An 8,325-nucleotide genomic window follows, 5' to 3' on the forward strand; every position below is an offset into this window, starting at 1 on the left:
GTGGTTCCCGTGTGCATGCAGTGAGTCACTGACCCACCGACCAGACTGTGTGCCTCAGTTTCCCTTCACCCACCCACCCCCATATGTATATTTTTAACACCTAACCCATGGTCTTGAGCACAAAGACCACGCTCAGCTCTTCGGGGTTCAAACCAAGTTACTGGACAAATGAATGAATGAAAGAATTGACATTGACATAAGCAGAGGCAACTGAGCTTTGGCTCTTCGATTCCTCCCTTGTTTTCCATGCATGATTTCTGGATGCTTCCATGACTCACTTCAGCCCTGCCCACCTGCTCCCGCAAAGATTTTTCAGAGCTCTCCTGGGTCTTGGGGTGGGCAAAGTCTTCTGCTTTGATCACTCCTCCCTCTGCAGGCAACCCAGGCAGCACAAGCTGGGCCTCGCTTCTGGAAGGTTTGGGAAACCTGGTTCAATAACAGGATGTAACGCTCCGTGGGCCATGACAGATCCGCGTTGCCCACACCGAAGTGTAGGGCATGTAATGAGGTGTCTAGGGGGATTCGACCTGCACCCAGAGAACTGCTCCTAGGTGGTGCTTCGGATCCTGTGCAGATCTGCACTGGAACCTGACGTGTGTTTGTCGGCTTTGGGGTCTGCATGCTGATTTCAGCATTCAGCACGGGGAGGCTGCCCTGGGGGTGCTGTTAGTGGAATGGGAAGCATTCTCAGTGTCTTGTCCCCTGCATACTGGTGGCTTGGGGAATACTATGGAGACACTTGACTACATAGGGTCTGAAGACAAGCCATCCTGAGACACATCTTGCCCAAAACTGTTTGGTTAGCACAGGCTCTCCTTAGGCAGGGCAGGCGGCTTTAAGCTGCCACAATTCTCTGCTCCCCATGGTGAGCATGAGCTCAGTTCCTCACTGACTCGGCTTCCTGCCTGACTATGCAGGAACCTGGGTTTGCATGTTTCCGTCGCAGTGCAGACTCCTGGCAATCTATGATGCGCGGGGGTGTGTGTTATTTTATTTTATTTTTTTATTTTAACATTTGTTCCCCCTATTATTTATTTTTATTCCATATGTTCTACTTGTCTGTTGACAAGGTAGATGAAAGGAGCATCAGACACAAGGTTTTCACAATCACACAGTCACATTGTGAAAACTATATCATTATACAATCATCATCAAGAAACATGGCTACTGGAACATAGCTCTACATTTTCAGGCAATTTCCTCTAGCCTCTCCATTACATCTTGACTAATAAGGTGATGTATACTTAATGTATAAGAATAACCTCCAGGATAACCTCTCGACTCTGGAATCTCTCAGCCATTGATACTTTGTCTCATTTCACTCTTCCCCCTTTTGATCGAGACCTTCTCAATCCCTTGATGCTGAGTCTCAGCTCATTCTTGGGTTTCTCTCAATCCCTTGATGCTGAGTCTTAGCTCATTCTAAGATTTCTGTCTCATGTTGCCAGGAAGGTCCACACCCCTGGAGTCATGTCCCACATAGACAGGAGGAGGGTGGTGAGTTTGCTTGTTGTGTTGGCTGGAGAGAGAAGCCACGTCTGAGCAACAAAAGAGGCTCTCCTGGGGGTGACTCTTAGGCCTAATTTTAAGTAGGCTTGACCTATCCTTTGTGGAGTTAAGTTTCATATGAACAAACCCTAAGACTGGGGGCTCAGCCTATAGCTTTGGTTGTCCACACTGCTTGTGAGAATATCAAGAATTCTCGGGTTGAATTTTCCCCCGTTCTCACCATTCCCCAAAGAGGACTTTGCAAATACTTTTCCACTCACTGATCAGATCACTCTGGGATTCATCGGGGCATCACTCTGGGTGTGTGTGTTATTTAACCAATTCTCTCACTCACTTCACACATCTTCTTTCTTTGCTAGGAGAAGAGTTGGGGAAAACCAAGAGGATGAGTCGGGAAAAAGACAAAATAGTGCAAAGGACCCTGTATTTCAACTTTCTACTGGAGGGCCCGCCTCCGTACACTAGTTCCATTATTGTCTTATGTACATTCACATCTCAACTGAAATATACCAGCTCATGAAACCAATTACTGTTACAGTCATTTGATAAGTGGCAGCAGTTAACTACAAGATCAACGGCTTGTTTTGTTTTAGTGTATTTTAGTGGAGTTGGAAAGGTAAATGGTGAACAGAGGGGATAAAGAGTTACGAGGTGAAAACATTCTGTAAGCATCATCTGAAAGTAGCAGAAAACCACACAAATCTGTGGTTGTTAGATCCTACAGAGGGAATGTTTGATATGTCTTCATAATAAGGAAGAGTTTGCTCAACACTTAAAACTTTCTAACCAGCATGAGCGCATTCCAAAATCCGCTAAAGCAGCATTTCCCCTGGAAGGGGCACATAATTGCCAGGTTGGTATCATTAGAGAAGTAAGGATAATGAAACGCAATCCCCTAAAGACGAATAAGACTGCCCTGCATAATTGGGGAAACGAATCTGAGTGGCCCACGCTGGTGCCTGAACAAATTACCCAGAAATTGACTGCCTTTAGTGCAAACTAATTTAATCTCAGAATTTAGCCTTCTTGGCAAAGCATCCCTTTCCCCAGAGGAGAAAAAGTGAATTAAACAGCACTTTACAGCAGGTACACAAACCTATCCACCGCAGGTGAAAGTCTACAGGCTGAGCCATCAAAATGAACGGGTCCATTTCATGAGTTTGGCAAAGGGCTTGATGTTTTCATTGGCTTCTCTAGAGCTGGTGAGTGGCTGTCAGATTTACAGAGAAGGTGACTGTGGAGAAAAGTGACAGCAGGCTGTAGGCAACCACCCTTTTGACAAGCTGGAGGAACTGTTGCAGAGACACCGATTGTACTCCACCCGACTCCTAACCATCAGGGTCCTCCGTGGTCCTGTGTAAACTGTCCCTGCAAACTGGGTGGACCCCGGAGTTATCCTAGGTCCTTCCAAGGTAACAGCCCCTCAGATTTTCTTTGTGTACACCCAGCAGTCAGAATTAACCAGATGCCTTTGCCTACTCTCTCAGGACATGACATGTAACACAAAGTGGCCGAGGTGGGAAACTGGATTGTGCAAGTTGATGGGTCCTCAAGAGGCGTAGAAACTGCACAAAGGCACTCAAGAGTAGATGTGCTAGAATTAGAAGCATCGCTGTTTCAGAGAACACCTGCTTCTCTTCAGCAATGCTTGGTTTTCTTTTTTTCTTTTTGGGGTGCATGGTTTGGGAAGTGAACCCAATTCTCCTGCACGGAAGGCAAGCATTCGACTGCTAAGCCACGTGTGCACCCTTCAGTAATAGGAACTATAAAGCTGAGTTAGTTTCTTGCACATATATAGTTTCTTTGGGATCTTTTTAACCCTGCATTTAAGCAGCCATAGAATTTTCCAAACAAAGCCATTGCCTCCTTCACTCTGGAAGGATCTATGAGGAGCAGCTCTGCTGGTCCATCTCCCTGAACACACAGACCCAGGGAGGGGATAGCCCCTCAGCGTTGTGGGCTCCCTGCCTCAATGTACCCCTTTCTTCTTCAGGTCTGACCTCATCCTGACAAGTTCCATACACACATGCAGGATGGGAAAAGAAACAATATGATTATTTGAGTCCATCGCTGGCTGGGTAAGGGACGAGGTATATAGTCTATTTACATGCAGAACAATGACAGGAGGTATCTTTTATTTCCTGCTAGAGACTCGCATCAACAAAATATTGAATGAGTGGTTTTCGCCGGGCTTCTCACAGCAGGACAGCATGGTCTTGTCTTTCTTGGTTTCTATTCTTTGTAGACTCAGGACAGTTCATCATTTTGCTGTGTTTTTGATAGGTGGGTGTGGGAGGGTGGCCACCCTTTACTCCAGGGCTGGATTGTGGTTGGGGATGGGGTAGGGTTGAAGTCTGTTGTCAGAGGTTGTGACCTCCTCTCAGAAGGTTGTTGGATGAAGAGATGGGGGAGGCTGAATCTGCAGACCCAGGAGTGCCAGCGTGCTGGCCACTCATGCATGATGGGCTGGGATGCTGGTCGGGGGTGGGGGGTCATGAGGCGGGCAATTCTGAACACTTGGGGCTGGAGCCAGCGTGTCCTTGGGTGCTTCTGGCCACAATACTGCCAGCTCCTGCCTGATAAGCTACCTGGGGTTGACCAGGAGTTCCCATACCGACCAGGACTGCTGGGCAGCTGCCATTTTCCCAGATCGTGTGAGATCCCTTCCCTGGGACCACAAAAGGAACAGAAAGGGAGTCACAAAAATGAAACTGGCATTCTATTTTTCCCTCCCCTTGGTAAGCAGAGGCCTGGAGCTAAGTATAGTTTAATTCAGAAAAAAGGAATTATGTATGTTTCTAATATATATAGGATGGGGCAAGATGGTGGCTTAATGAGGTGTGTGGGATTTAGTTCATCCTCCAGAGCAGCTAGTAAATAGCCAGGAATAGGACAGAACAACTGCTGGGGCCACATCAGTGTCCATACACACAGCATACACCAGTCTGGACCGGCTGGACCAGCTGCACTGTGAGTGCCCCAAACCCTGGCATCAGGCACCCCTACCGTACAGGCTGCTTCCCAGAGGGGAAAGGACAGGGACTTTACTAACAGCAAGGGGATTAACTCAACCAAGCTCCAATTGTGGAATTAAGTAACAAATCCTAACTACTAAAGGTAGACCCCCAGCTCAGATGAACCTCCAGTAAAAGCTGAGGTTGCTGTTTTTGCCCCAGCACAGAGCGGGCAGGGCTGACAGAAAAGAAAAAAAAATGCAGAGCTTTCTTGGACTGGACAGCACAAAATACTTGAAAGGGTCTGGGCCCTGAAGGAAAGGAGGGGGCACACAGATACTGGAGATACACAGAGCAATGTACCAACTTAAGCTCTTGATTGGCAAACCCAATGAATGGGGGTCCTGCTCTGAAAAATGTTTTTTTCTTTTCTTTTTTGTGGCTGTGTTTCTAAGGCTTGACTACTCTTTGGATACAACTGCAAGCATTCTCAGGCTCCACCTGCCCCAGGCAAGGGTGGAATTAAGCTTGTCTGAGAGGCAAAGAATCTGGTCAGGTGAAAGGAAGTAATTCCCTGGAGGCTCTGCTTTTCCCAGGAGAGCGGTAGGGCCCAGCTCAAGTGGAATCCCTTTCTCAAGGAATTCAGACACTAGGGTCTGGAAAACTGAAGCAATTAAAGCCGGCCTACAACCTCTCCTCTGCTCAACCACAACCCCAGCAGGGAGAGTCTGCTGAAGTTAAAAGTACCGCGTCACTTCGTGTTGGTGGGACCCACAGGCAGACAAGTGCCACATACTGGGCAGGAAAAGAAAAACAGCATCTAGAGATCTCATAGGAAAGTCTTTAAACCTGCTGGGCCTCACCCTCAGGGAAAACTAATGCAGGTGACTCTTTCCTCCTGAGAGGATGCCAGTCTTGTCTGGGAAAATCTAACTGGGGTCTATAATACCTAAGTAGACTTTCTTAAGGAAAAAGAAAGCACTGTACAAGCAGGGCAAGAAGCAAGAAAACAAAAACTGAAAAAATCTGATCAGTTAAACAAAATCTAGGCTAGAGGTTTAGAAAAGCTGAACTGAATGTCAAAGAACAGATAGAAAACAAAGTCACCCAGCCAGAAAATCCTAGGTAAAAAAGTTAAAATAATCTCCAGAATAAATTAATTAAGGAAATCAAATGTTTAGATGCCAGCAAAAAATAATGAATCATACTAGGAAAATTGAAGATATGGCCCAGTAAAAGAAACAAATAAACAATTCAAGTGAGATACAGGAGTTGAAACAGTTAATTCAGGATGTTTGAACAGACATGGAAAACTTCATCAAAAAACAAATCAATAAACTGAGGGAGAATATAAAGAAGGCAAAGCAATGAACAAAAAGAAGAAATTGAAAATCTGAAAAAAATAAATCACAGAACTTATAGGAATTAAAGGAACAGCAGAAGAGATGAAAAAAAGATGGAAACCTACATGTTAGATTTCAAGAGGCAGAAGATAGGATTAGTGAACTGGAGGGTGGGACATCTGAAATCTGACAAGCAAAAGAAAATATAGGGAAAAGAATGGAAAAATATGAGCAGGGACTCAGGAAAATGAATGACAACATGAAGAACACTAATATATATGTTGCAGGTGTCCCAGAAGGAGAAGAGATCAGAAAAGGAGGAGAAAAACTAATAGAGGAAATTATCACTGAAAATTTCCCAACTCTTATGAAAGACTTAAAATTACACATCCAAGAAGTTCAGTGTACCCCAAACTATTGGAATAGATCCAAAAGACATACTCCAAGACACTTGGAGTTCTAGTCAGAATGTCCAATGTCAAAGAGAAAGAGAGCATTTTGAAAGCAGCAAGAGAAAAGCAATCCATTACATATAAGGGAAACCCAACATGACTATGTTTAGATTTCTCAGCAGAAACCATGGAGGTGAGAAGACGGTGGTGTGATATATTTAAGACACTAAAAGAAAAAAACTGCCAACCAACAATGCTATATCCAGTAAAATTGTCCTTAAAAAATCGGAGGAAATTAAAACATTTTCAGACAAAAAATCACTGAGAGAATTTGTGACCAAGAGATTGGCTCTGCCAGAAATACTAAAGGGAGAACTCAAGACAGATAGGAAATGGCAGGAGAGAGAAGTATGAAGAAGAGTGTAGAAATGAAGACTATCAGTAAAAGTAAAAAGAAGAAAAATTAGATATGACATATAAAACCCAAAAGGTAAAATGGTAGAAGAAAGTACTGCCCTTACAGTAATAATACTAAATGTCAATGGATTAAATTCCCCAATCAAAAGATATAGACTGGCAGAATGGATTAAAAAGCAGGACCCATGTATATGCTGTCTACAAGAGATGCATTTTAGACCCAAAGGTAAATATAGGTTGAAAATGAAGGGTTGGGAAAACATATTTCATACAAATCAATCAGAAAAGAGCAGGAGTAGCTATACTAATATCCAAAAAATTAGGCTTCAAATGTAAAGCAATTAAAAGACACAAAGAAAGACAATATGTATTAATAAAAGGAACAATCCAACAAGAAGATATTACAATCATGAATGTTTAAACAAACCTGAGTATTCCAAAATACATAAGGCAAACAATGAGAACACTGAAAAGAGAAATAAACACATCTATGATAATAGATGGAGACTTCAATTGCTTGCTCTCATCAGTGGACAGAACATCTAGACACAGGATCAATAAAGAAACAGAGAGGGCAGGCCACAGTGGCTCTGCAGGCAGAGTTCTCACCTGCCATGCTGGAGACCCAGGTTCAATTCCCATGAAAAAAAAAGAAAAGAAAAGAAACAGAGAATCTGAATAATACAATAAACAAACAAGACTAATAGATATTTATAGAATATTACACCCCACAACAGCAGGTTACATTTTTTTCCAAAGGCTCATGGATCATTCTCAAAGATATCTCATATGCTGGATCACAAAGCAAGTCTCAATAAATTTAAAAAGATTTAAATCATACAAAACGTTTTCTCAGATCATAAAAGAATGAAGTTAGAAATCAATAATAGGCAGAGGGCCAGAAAATTCACAAATATATGGAGACTCAACAACACACTCTTAAACAACCAGTGGGTCAAGGAAGAAATTGCAAGAGAAATCAGTAAATATCTCAAGGCAAATGAAAATGAAAACACACCATATCAAAATGTATGGGATGCAGCAAAGGCAGTGCTAAGAGGGAAATTTATTGCCTTAAATACTTATATAAAAAAGAAGAAAACCTGTGCTCAGTGAAGCCCAGAGTTGTGCAGAGCCCCTCACAGACTGCCATCATAGAGCAAGGCAGGGGCGGCAGGGAGAGCTGATTAGGGGTGACTTCCCACCCCCTCTACTCTTTAACCAGGGCAGCTCTGCTTTTATCAGTTACATATTACAATTCAGGCAAAACTTTGTTTGGAAAATGCGCTCTGCTCTAACAAATTATACTAGACTTGAAAACCACTCTTAGTTTAAAAAGTCACCATCTTATATTCCAAGTCCAATATTACCATCTACATGTCATGATTAGGGACAGGTGTCAACTTGGCCAAGTTGTGGTACCTGTTCATCTGATTGGGCAAGCACTGGCCTGTCTGTTGCAATGAGGACATATCATAGGATTAGGTCATGATCACATCAGCTACATCCACAGCTGATTCCATTTGTAATCAGCCAAAGGGGAGTGTCTTCTGCAATTAGTGATGCTAAATCCAATCATGGGAAGCCTTTTAAGGAGGACTCAGAGGAGACAGGTTCCATTCCTGCTTTGGCTGGTGAGCCTCTCCTGTGGAGTTCATCCAGGCCATCCATTGGAGTCATCGGCTTCGCAGCCTGCCCTATGGATTTTGG

The 8,325-nt window shown here is 43.6% G+C and overlaps 1 pseudogene; it reads right to left on the bottom strand.

The window, feature by feature from the left end:
• The window catches only part of LOC143662449 (receptor-binding cancer antigen expressed on SiSo cells-like), a 51,088-nt pseudogene extending 46,938 nt beyond the window's left edge, over nt 1-4,150 (bottom strand).
• Nucleotides 4,151-8,325: the final 4,175 nt, after the last annotated feature.

This window comes from Tamandua tetradactyla, chromosome 18 (assembly GCF_023851605.1).
Source record: "Tamandua tetradactyla isolate mTamTet1 chromosome 18, mTamTet1.pri, whole genome shotgun sequence".
Classification (NCBI taxonomy): Eukaryota; Metazoa; Chordata; class Mammalia; order Pilosa; family Myrmecophagidae; genus Tamandua; species Tamandua tetradactyla.